This window comes from Halichoerus grypus, chromosome 3 (genome assembly GCF_964656455.1).
Source record: "Halichoerus grypus chromosome 3, mHalGry1.hap1.1, whole genome shotgun sequence".
NCBI classification, from domain to species: Eukaryota; Metazoa; Chordata; class Mammalia; order Carnivora; family Phocidae; genus Halichoerus; species Halichoerus grypus.
Window position 1 is genome coordinate 151,162,289 of NC_135714.1, and position 12,957 is coordinate 151,175,245.

A 12,957-nucleotide genomic window follows, 5' to 3' on the forward strand; every position below is an offset into this window, starting at 1 on the left:
GATTGGAGAATTTAGTCCATATACATTTAAAGTAATTATTTATAGGTATATACTTATTGCCTTTTTGTTAAGTGTTTTCTGGCTGTATTGTAGTTCCTCTCCATTTCTTCTTCTCTTGTTCTCTTCCTTTGTGGTTTGATGGCTTTCTATAGTGGTGTGCTTAGATTTTACCTTGTCTAACTATTATAGGTTTTGTTTCATCATTATCATGAGGATTATGTATAACATATTTATTACAGTCCATTTTAAATTGATAACAATTTAAGTTTGAATTAATTCTAAAGCTCTACATTTTTACTCTCTCCAACATTTTTTGGTTTTTGGTGTCACATTTTACATTTTTTATCTTGTGTATCCCTTAACTAATCATTGTAGTTATAGTTATTTTTACTAGTTTTGTCTTTCAACCTTAATACTAGCTTTATAAGTGATTAATTTACTACCTTTACTATATATTTACCTTTACCAGTGAGATTTATACTTTCATATGTTTTCTTGTTACTAACTAACACCCTTTCTTTTTTAGCCTAGAGAAGTTCCTTTAACATTAATGGTGATGAACTTCTTTAACTTTGTCGGAAAAACTCTTTATCTTCCCTTCAATTCTGAATGATAACTTTCCAAGGAGAATATCTTGGCTGGAAGTTTTTTTTCTCACAGTACTTTGGATATATTGTGCCACTCCTTCTGGCCTGTAAAATTTCTGCTGAAAAATCTGAAGTTAGCCTTATGGGGTTTCCCCTGTACATAGAAAGCTATTTTTCCCTTACTGGTTTAAGATTCTTTCCCTGTCTTTAACCCTTGACATTTTAAGTATAATATGTCTTGGTGTGTATCTCTTTGGGTTCATCTTATTTAGAATAATTTGGGCTTTCTGGTTGGATGTCTGTTTCCTTCTCCAGCTTAGGGAATTTTTCAGCCATTATTTCTTCAAATAAGTTTTTTTTGTCCCTTTCTCTTCCTCTTCTTTGGACACCCATATAATGCAAATATTGGTCTTCTTGTTGTTGTCCCATAAAGTCCTTCAGTCTAACTTTACTTTTTTTCCCTTTCTTCCTTTCTTTCTTTCTTTCTTCTTTCTTTCTTTCTTTCTTTCTTTCTTTCTTTCTTTCTTTCTTTTCTTTCTATTTCTTCCACTCTGATTGGATGAGTTTCACTGAAATGTCTCTGGGTTCATGGATCCTTTCTTCTGTTTCATCCAGTCTGCTGTTGAAACCCTCTAGTGTATTTTTCAATTCAATTATTGTATTCTTCAGATTTATGACTTCTATTTGATACTTCTAAAAATATTTTAGAGGCATCTGGGTAGCTCAGTTGGTTAAGGTCCAACTCTTGATTTCAACTCAGGTCATGATCTCAGGGTCATGAGATCAAACCCTATGTGGGCTCCATGCTCAGTGTGGAGTCTGCTTGAGATTCTCTCTCTCCCTCTGCCCCTCCCTTTGTTCATGTGCTCTCTCTCTGTCTTTCAAATAAATAAATGAATCTTTAAAAAATTACCCTTGAGGGTTTAGTTGTTGGCTTGGAACTTATAGAGTTTTGGGGAGCCTGGGTGGCTTAGTGGTTGAGCATCAGACTCTAGGTTTTGGCTCAGGTCATGATCTCCAAATTGGGAGATTGAGCCCTGTATTGGGCTCTGCGCTCAGTGGGGAGTCTGCTTTCCTCTCCCTCTGCCTCTCCCACCCCCCCCCCGGAAATAAATAAGTTTAAAAAAAAAGAAGTTGCATAACTTTGCTATTTTTTGTTAAGTGCTTTAAGAATTCTTTCTCCTTATAGAAGTGGTGGATTTAAGTCAGCATGAAGTAGGTGTTTAGGGCATCATTCTTTTGCATGAAAGAGAAGAACATTCTGAATTTTAGAAATGAAATGTTTTACTAATTGCTCATAAAGGAGAAAACAGGTCAGTCCATCAAAATCTTGATATATTTTCATAGTAGCCATAGTTAAAAGCCATAAATACTGGTTGATGTGGTGGAAATAAAGAAGTATTCACAGGTATCGGGGATACATGTATATAACTCCTCTCTGAAAGGTCATCAATATATTATAAACCTGCACTTACTAAATAATCACCTCTGTCTTGAAAGCTACAGAAAGTACAACTCTTATGCAGATCATTATCAGAAGAAACCAGAATGCAGTTGAGTGATTACAATCTATATTATAACAAGGGAGCATATACTGGATTTTAAAATGGTTTGTTTAGGCTATGCATGAACTTAATATATTTTATTTAATAAAAGTTAATTTTTTAATGCATTGAAAATAACTTTCTGGAAGCCAATTGCTCTCTGCATAACAAAACTTTTACAAATATTAACAGAATTTGAGCAATTCTCTTTCTAGGAATCAGTCTTAAGAGAATAGGCAAAATTCAAACAAAAATACAGATATATGCATTAATAAAAACATAATTTACAATAATGAAAAATTAGGAAAATTAGAAAAATATTAAGTATTCAATAATGGGAAATTGGAAATTATGGCACCCTCATACAATGGACTATTAGGAAGCCATGAACAAGTTTGTTTTCCAAGAATATTTAATGATGTAGGACATGCCCATGTTGTAGGGGAAAAATGAAAAGAAAACAAAAGTAAAAAAAATTACTATTTTGCCATATGTAATGAAATACTGTTTCAGGAAGGGTTATCAATAAGTCCAAAAACTATTAAAATAATGATTTGTGATAAACCAAACTTTTGTTTGATTCTAAGACCAATCTACAAGACTACTTTTGTTAGATTCTGTTTGGACAAACTTGTTCTAAAGAACGTTTTGAGCATATTTGGGAATTTAAATATGCACTAGATATAAAATCCTGTTAAAAAATAATAATTGATTTTGTTAGCTTTAATGTTATTTTGACTATGTAGGAAAATACTTCTTTAGAGATGCTTGTGAAACTATATGGAATGGAATGTTATGGTTTTCATAATTTGCTTTAAAAAAAGTTTAGTAAAAAGCATAGAAAGTTAAAAGTCCGTGTTATATAGGCAAAAGTGTCATATTTAAAAATAAAAAAAATAACAGTCATAACAAACAAACAAACAACTTTAAAGTTTGGCTATGAAAAAAAAAATGAGAAAGATTAGAATATTATCCAAGATGGAAGAAAGTTGAAAGAAATTTCTGTGTTTTTCAAATAATGAAAAATGCATATTTAAAGGCAGTAGACAATAAAAGGAAGAGACTGAAAATAATAGATAAAAGGAACTAAAGAGGAAGTAAGATAAAAGTAGGTAGAAGATAGTAGATAGTTTCTATAGAGTAAGAAGAGGAAATAGTCTTTGAAAGCAGATCATGTGTATCTGATCTTCTGAAATATAGAAGCAGAGGATTTTGAGGTGCAGTATACAAAAGATGATTTGTTTCACACCACTGTGATATGTGTATATGCAGCTAATGCTCTGAGCAAAAACACAGAAATAATAGGATTACTCTCACTCTTAAATGCTATTTTTGTAAGACTCATTTCTATAGAAATAAATTACTTTATAGTACTTCTCTCACAAAACTTTCACATGTATCTGCCAGCTTGGTAAAGTATATATTTTCCTTTATGCAGAACATATGTTCCTATTCTCTTTTTCCAAATATGCTGGATTTGGGGAAAAAAAATCACATAATGCTTACCTTAAAACATGTTGGTTGTTTACATACTATACATATCTCATTTCATACCAAATGTTATTTGTTGCTCATAGAGTGGTGCAACCCTCTCATCTCTCCTCCCATCTTTTCCCTATGACATCTGTTTGATCCTGTCTTGAGAAACTTTCAAGAAAAGAAGTTATCAAGATAATAATGAGGTAACATTTTATTAAATACCTTTCAAATTTTTCTTCCCCACTTTTATTTTTTCCAGTCCTCCAACTAATTACCAATATAAATCATGAGAGTTACTTAGAAAGTACTGTGCTTTACATCCATTGTTTATATCTGGACTCCAGCCAATTTTATTTTCCATCTTGGTACAATTTTGGTAGAATCTAACCTAGTCTTAGTGCAACCAATAAATTTTTTTTCCTGATATCTTATAAAACTTTTCTTGATGTAAGATCTGTTTTTAACAATAACATATTTTTCTATGTAAGTTTTAGAGCATGAAATCATTTATATACTTCAGATAAAAAGGAAGCTTATTACAAAATTTTTAATCCAATATTGTAAATAAATATATAGTCTATATATTGAAAATCATGCTCTCAGCTCATTGGAATTGTTCTTTTGGTTTTGTTAGTCACATTCTAAAGTGCTCAAGTATTCTGTATTTAAAGAAATAAAATAGTAAAGCACATTAGTCATTTCTACAAACTAAAAATCTATAATGTGATTCATTTCTGATAGAGCAACTTTTAGTCAAATTACACAGAAAACAACGTGAGAATTTTAATACTGTATTTTCCTGCTGATGTTTTGAATATGTTAGAATACTGAAGTCTGTAGTGGTTTTCAAATAAGTAGATAAATGGACAGGTTTTTGAAAAAATAATTGAAGAAATATGTTACTCTGTTATAGTATTTAAGTAGAATTCATGATCTAAAATGAAATGGTGAATGATGAAATTAAAACATCCAGGGGAAAAAATTTCTTTTATAACAATAAAATTATATGTTTTAAAATTAGTTGATTGCTTATATTCCTTCCTCAAAATCTTGCCCCAGGATATTTTTTTCTTAAAATATATATAAAATTTATACATTATAATCAGAGATTATATAAGAAATATTTATCAATTTTCCCAATTATACTTAATTTTTAAATAGAAAATGTAAGTTCTGTAGAGAATGCATGTAAAATTGTAGAAAATTTTATAAATAGCAGAAATAGAATGATATTTTGAATGTACATGTATAAATAACATTTATATAATATTTTGTACTTCATTTTATGAGTGTAATCATCAGAACCATATATCACATATATATAGCTGATATGTAAAATAACCTTAGTTATGGGACACCTGGGTGGCTCAGTCAGTTAAGTGTTTGCCTTCAGTTCAGATCATGATCCCAGGATCCTGGGATTGAGCCCCATGTCAAGCTCCGTGCTCAGAGGGGAGTCTGCTTCTCCCTCAGTCTGCTGCTCCCCCTCCTTGAGCTCTCTTTCTCTCTCTGACAAATAAATACATAAAATCTTTAAAATAAAAAAATAAAATGGCCTCAGTTATAATTTTAAGGTAAACAAAGCAAATACTTAAATATAATAAAGTTTTAAATTTAGATTTACATCTAATTTGGACATGCACGGAGCATGATTCTGTTATTTGACAAGAAATAGTACATGATAATATATATTATAAATTATGTAATACTAATATATTTTTGTGAATATTTTATATGTGTTGAGCATTTAACAAACCTTTATTAAACAATCAATGTGTGGAAGGCATATTATTAGCTGTCACAGTGGAAAATATGGAAATAATTCCTATGTGTATATTTGCGTGCATGTTCACCTGTGGTCAAATATTAAAAGAGCTTCTAAGCTACAAGAGTATAGAAGACAAGGGAAGTTTCAATAAAAGGATTTTAATTTTCACATGGAGTTCTAAATATGCAATAAAAATAGAAATAAATAAATCCACTAGATAGCCAGACTCAAACAGTTATGGTAACAATTAATTTGAATATCAGACCAAACTGGAATCATTCTATTAATTTTCCAACTTATAAATTAGTCAATGATTATTCTTTTTAACCATCAGGATCTTGGTTTGGTAGAAGTGAATATAAGTGTCAAAATTCCTTCAGTATTTCAAAATGTGAAGACAAATTCAGATCATATATAAACTTCAAATAAAAACTGAAATGTAACTGTCACCAGGGAATATTAATAATCACAATGTAAATAAAACACAATGTTTCCTTTTAAGTTTGTTGACAGCAGTAACTAATTAGTTGAAATGTCCCTACAGATCTGATCATGATTAGCTTAAGTCCTAAAAATATCATGGCAGACTTCTGGTTTTGTCTCTAACATTTTAAGAGCCTAAAAGTTGTCACATACAATTTTTAAACAAGAAAAAAAGATAAACAAACTGAAATCAATGATTTATTTGGGACCCATCAGAGAGTTGAAGTCACAGAACAAATTGTCATCTGAAATCTAGAGACAGGAAAATATAGAGGGTCACACTTAGGATCTGCTTACTTGGAGCAGAAGTTACTGAAGCGATAAACTGGTAGGAACATTTTAAGAGTAATTCTGATGAACTCCAGGGCCTGAGTGTAGACTAGCATTAGAGTAAAAAACTCCTTAAAAGAGATATTACCTAATGAAGTCTGCTACCCTTTTGTGGGTTTCACTTCCAGGTACCCTACCAAGTTTAAATTGTGAAGAGCCAAGAGAGACATCCTCATAGCTCTGGAATGGGGCAGGGCAAAGACACCATTTTCAAATATTCCCAGAACATTCTTCACAACAAATGTCTATTTTCCAAAGAAAAATATTTGATCAGAGCTTTATTTCACTTGGGAATGGGGCACTTACCCAATTGTACCACCTTTAGCCTTCCTGTCTCATCTAAGGGGGTGAGGGAGCTACAAAACACTTGTGAAGATCACAGGCCATGGACAAAAATCCACCAAAAGACTAAAATTTAATCACAAAGTTATAGAACGCTCCCTTTCTCTCATATCTTAACACTACGTTAATAAGTTTCCAGTATATTAGCAGTAGATTATAGCTATGAGAGCTAAAAGGTGAAGACTCTTTCTAAAAGTTATTAAGAAAAAGCCTAAGACAACAGAGGAGGCAAAAAAAAAAAAAAAAGGAAGCTAAAAAATTTGACATCTCTGATACCTACAGATATAGCAAACATTAGACACAGCCCAATTCTAAGGCAAAGTAACAAAACCTTAAACCAAAGGTCTATTTAGCCTTTTTGCTTTATCTGGTACATCATGTCCAGCTTTCAAGAAAAAAATTACAACTCATGCTGAAGGCAGAAAAAAAATAGTCTAAAGAGACAAAGCAAGCATCACAACCAGATTCAGAGATGACATATATTTTGGAATGATCAAACAGAATTTAAATTAAATATAAATAATATGTTAAGGGCTCCATTAGAAAAAGCAGACAACATGCAAAAACATGGGTAGTGTAAACAAAGAGATAAAAACTCTAAGAAAGTAGGGGTGCCTGGCTGGCTCAGTTGGTTAAGTGTCTGCCTTTGGCTCAGGTAATGATCTCAGGGTCCAGGGATCGAGCCTCGCATTGGGCTCCCAGCTCAGTGGGGAGCCTGCTTCTCCCTCTACCTCTGTCTGCCACTCCCCCTGCTTGTGCTCTTTCTCTCTGTCAAATAATAAAATCTTAAAAAAAAAAAAAACTACTCTAAGAAAGTAGTTTTAAAATGCTAGTAACAATAAACACAACAAACACAACAACAAAATACTTAAAGAAATGAAGAATGCCTTTGATGGGCTCATAAATACACTGGTCATAGCCAAGGAAATAATCAGTGAGGTTAAAGATGTGCCACTAGAAATTTCCCAAACTGAAAAAGCTAAGAGAAAAGACGAATGAAAAATAATAGAATATGCAATAACTGTGGAACAATTACAAAAATCATAACATACATATAACAAGAATACCAGAAAAAGAAACAAGAAAAAGGAACACGAGAAATATTTAAAGTAATAATGGCTGAGAATTGTCAAAAATCAATGAAAGTCAAAAAACACAGAGCTAACCAAACACCATGCAAGATAAATACCAAAAGTCTACACCTGGGCATGTCATATTAAAACTATGGAAAATCAAGAATAAGAGAAAAACTTGAAAGAAGCTTGGGGAAAAGATCTTACCTATAGAGAAATAAGGATAAGAATAACAGTGGACTTTTTAAAAATCAGAATCCATGAAAGCAAGAATAGAATGGAGTGAAATATTTAAACTGTTGGAAAAAAAAATTCACCAAGCAAGAATTCTATATCCAGTGAAATTATTCTTCAAACACAAAGGTTCCCATGAGGAAATTTATCATCAGCAAACCTGCAGTGCAAAAAATGTTTAAAAAAAAAAAAAAGTTTAGGGAGAAGAAAAACTATATAAATCAAAATCAAGGAAGAGTGTTGGAAAAGGATTAAGGTAAAGAAATACCTTAGTTTCTCATTTGTAATTAGTCTAGATATTAACCATTTAGTAGTTAAAACAATAATAACAATGCATTGGGTAGTTATACCACATAGGTATGTGAAATAAATGGCAGCAAAGTCATAAAGAAGAGAAGGGAAAATTGAGAAAACTGTTATACCTGCACTGCATGGGAAATGGTCTAGCATTGCTTTAGGTAGAATTAGATTAGTTATAAATGTATAGTATAAATGAGAAAGCAAAACCTAAAAAACATTATCAAAGAAGTATAAGTGATATGCTAAAAGAGAATAGAAAATGAAATCATAAAATGTTTAATTAAAACCAGAGAATTCAGAAAAATAAGAGTAGAAAAGAAAGACAACAAAAAACAAGTGCAATGAATACAAAAGTTACAAATATAAAAGGTATTAATCCAACTATATCAATTATATACTAGTTAAGCACACCAACTAAAGGATAAGATTGTCAGAGTGGATTAAGCAGAATTCAGAAAAAGGAAGTTTATCAGAGATAAAAATAGGTAATGATAAAAACTCAATTATCTTAGAAGATCTAACAGTGTTTTATATACATATATCTAACAACAGACTGTCAAAATATAGAAAACAAGAACTAAGAGAAATGTAATGGGAAATAGACAACCCCCTATTATAATTGGAGAGTTAAAATCCTTTTTTTCAGTAACTGATAGATCCAGTAGGCACAGTATCAGTAAGGATTTAGCTGAGTTGAACAGTACTATCAATAAGCTGGATCTAGCTGACAGTTTTAGAATATTCCATCCAGCAAAATACAGATTCACTCAAGCTCACATGGAATATTCTGGGTCATAAATACAATCTAATAAATTTAAAAGAATATAAAACATACAAAATGTTCTTAGATCACTACAGAATTACACAGGAAATTAAAAATGGAAAAATAGCTGAGAAATTCTCAAATGTTTGGAGATTTTTAAAAAACTTCCCACTAGCTCCAAAAAAATTAGATTTAAATATAACAAAATGTTTACAGAATCTATGTGTGGAAAAATACAAACTCTGATGAAAGAAACAAAGGATATCTAAATAAAAAGAGATTCCATGTTTATGGATTGGAAAACAATACCTTTAAAATGTCACTTCTTCCCAAATTGATCTATAGATACAGCACAATTCCAATAAAATCCAGGAAACTTTTTTGTAGATATTGAAAATCGATTTTAAAGTTTTAAGGAAAGGTCAAAAGTTTAACCTACAAAATTTTGAAGAACAACAAAGTTGGAAGACTCATGCTATCTGATTCACCATAATGTATAGTAAAAAAAACAGCATAGTATTGGTGAAAAAATAAACACTTTAGTAAAACAAAATAGAGACCCTAGAAACAGACCCACACAAATACAGTCTCCTGATTTTTGCCAAGGCAATAAAGGCAATTCAATGTATAAAAGATCATCTTCTTGACATGACACTGGAAATATTAAACATTAAAACCGGTGGCTTGTGAGTGGACGATCCCGGGCGCCAAGGTTATAAACAATTCGTGAAATGAGTGACTCTGATGATGACGATATCCCCCGGCTGTCTTCCCACACCTTAGCAGAGCCTCCAGGAATTTTATGCTGAGCAGAAGCAACAAAGTGACCCAGGCGGGGATGATAAATATAACATTGGAATAATAGAGCTGACAGCTGAGCCAGTTTTGGTACAGTCAGGAAATCCCTTTGCGACTTGCAAGGAAGCTATTGCAGCTGCTGGAGAAGGTGGCAGAATAACCTATGTGAGCGTCCCCAGTGTCTACCAGAAACTGAGAGACCTACACAGAGAAGACTTTTCTGTATACATCTTTGAATATGACAAAAGATTTGCTATATACGGAGAGGAGTTTATCTTCTAGGATTACAGTAATCCATTGGATTTATCTGAAAAAATTGCCGCACATAGTTTTGACATCGTTAATAGCAGATCACCCCTACCTTTCCAAGGAGTGTCTCAGAAAAACATCAGAAACCATCAAGTATCTGACTCAGGGCAAGATTCTGCTGTGCACAGGTGCCGTCATGGAAGAAGAGGCAGCAAAACTTCTTGGCGTGACATGTGCAAGTTTATTCCAAAACACACCCGGACCTTGGGAAATGAGTTTCGCTGTTATGTGAATTATGATTCTGGGCTAGACCGTGAAATCTAAATGCAGATAGTAATATACTATGTAAAGGATCCTGTGTGACATTTCTCTCTTATTATTTCCTTGGTAGATTGAAAAGTTATAACCTCCTCCCCACCCCTGCAAAGTGGGGCTCTCTCTGGCCTAATTTTCAAAATAAAGAATATAAAATCTTAAAAAAAAAAAAGACACAAACCTTACAACTTCCACTAATATTCACTAAAAATGGATTCTAAACATTCTTCTGTAACACATTCAGAAGAAAACACAAAACAACGTCTAGGTGCTTTGGCAACAATTTTTTTAGAGAAAACACCAGTAGCATGATCCATAAAAGAAAAAAAAGATGATACATTGGGTTTTATCAGAATTAAAGACATCTGTTCTGTAGAAGATACGGTAAAGAGAATGAAAAAGTAGTCATGGTACTGAAGATATTATATGCAAAACACATATATGATAGTAGACCTAACCTAAAATATAAAAATCACCCTTAAAACTCAACAATAATAATACAAAAGCCAAATTTTAAAAAGGGGAAAAGATTTGAACAGAACACGTACAAACAGCAAACAGCAAACAGCATCATTTGTTATTAGGAAGTTGTAAATTAAAACAAGATACTGCTACATACCTCTAAGAATAGGTAAAATCCCAAAACTGACACTACCAGTTGCTGGTAAGAATGCAGAGCAAGAGTAACTCTTTTTTCTTTTTTAAATTTAAATTCAATTAGCCAATATATAGTACATCATTAGTTTCAGATGTAGTATTCAATAATTTATCTCTCATTCTTGCTGGTAAAGCACAATGGTATAAACACTTTGGAAGACATTTTGTAAGTTCCTTACAAAGCTAAATATAATTTTACCATAAAATCCATCATACTCATGAGCATTTATGCAAACATTCTGAAAATTTTTCAGTATAAATGTCATCACATGAATGTTTATAACAGATCTATTCTTAATCACCAAAAACTGGAAGCCACCGAAATGATCTTCAGTATGTAAGTGAATAAACACTGGTATACCAACATGAAGGATACCATTCAGTAATTAAAAAATAAAAAACAACTATTAACCAATGAAAAGACATAGATGAAACTTAAGTATATACTGCTAAAAAGAAGCCAATCTGAAAAGTTTATGTAGTATATGATTTCATTTAAGTGAGATTCTGGAAAAGGCAGTAATAAGACAATAAAAGGACTAGTGGGTGTTAGGAATTTAGGGAGAAGTACATAGTTCCCCATTCCTTAGATATGGGCTGTGCAAAATGTCATACTGCCAAAGAGTACAATATAAAAAAGGCGGGAGGGAGTAACTTTACAGTGGAGAAATTGGACAAATGCTACCAAGCCATCTGATCAAGGTCAACATCAATTGTGATAAATCATGTTAATAGTAGATACCCTTGATATGATGTCATGAAATGGCACGTTTTTACAAAATGTATAATTTCAGTCCAATCATGAAAAAAAATCAGATAAGCCTCAATTCAGGATATTCTACAAAACACCTGCCAGAACTCCACAAGACTTTTTGTCATCAAAAACAATGCCACAGACAAAAGAGCCTAAGAAGGCATAGTGGCTTATTGTAATGTGGTATCCTGGATGGAATCTTGAAACTAAAAATAGACATTAGATAAAAATTTTTAAATTGGAATAAAACAGAGACTTTGTGTCAATATTGGTTCATTAATTGCGAAAATGTACCATATAATATAAGATGTTACTTATAGGGAAAAAATGGGCATGGGAGTATATGGGAACTCTGCACTATATTTGCAATATTTTTCTGTAAATCTAAAACTATTCTAAAAAACAGTTGATTTTTTTTAAAGTATTAAACTATTATGGCAATCTTGCCCATTTCATATATTCATGCCTCTAATGCTAACAAATATAGAATTAATTAAATGGCTCTTTTGTTAAAGATAGGATGAAAGAAAACACCTTACAATGTGCTAAGGGAAGTGATGTTATGCAGTTTTCCTTTTTAAACTATTCAATACAAATGGTCTCTGACAGAATTTGTTTTACATTATTAAATCTGAAAGAGTTTTCATACCTCTTATACTAATGCCAAAATTAAGGAGCCAGGAAATGTATCCATTTCAAAGGAAAAAGGAAGTGGTTATTCAGTTTCCTATGCAAAGCCTTGTGCTCCTGAAAGACAGAGAAATGAATCAGACAAAAGATAAAATATTAGATAAAAATTGATGACAAAAATTACTTTAAAAGGCTTAGAAAAAAAGTCTAGAAATTCATGATGTGTATTGTCTCTTGTTCTTGCTTGCTAAAAGATAAGTGAAAGCAAAGTTACCATGCACATGTTTCTACAGGTATGGGATCACACAAAGAAACACTGTTTCAAACAAACACTCTAAACACTCAGATTCCCTCCAAATCCATTTATTTAGAACATTTTTTCTTGTTCGGTTTAAAGAAAGTATATTTTGTTGTTAAAAAAACATTTGTTATATTTAAAAATAATAATAATCATTATTTATTAAATACATAGAGTATAGTAGGCATTGCCCTAAATATTTAAACTGGGTTATCTCACTTAACCATCAAAACCTTAGTAGGGAATAGACATTATTATTTTATTTCATTTCCATTTTACAAAAAAAGAAACCAAGTGTATGATCATTTAATCACATATCTAGTAATCATAAGATTTGAACTCAGGAATAATGC

General features: G+C 31.7%; 1 pseudogene; it reads left to right on the forward strand.

The window, feature by feature from the left end:
* The first annotated feature begins 9,621 nt into the window (after nucleotides 1-9,621).
* LOC118535800 (EEF1A lysine methyltransferase 1 pseudogene) lies at nucleotides 9,622-10,452 on the forward strand (annotated as a pseudogene).
* The last annotated feature ends 2,505 nt before the right edge of the window (nucleotides 10,453-12,957 follow it).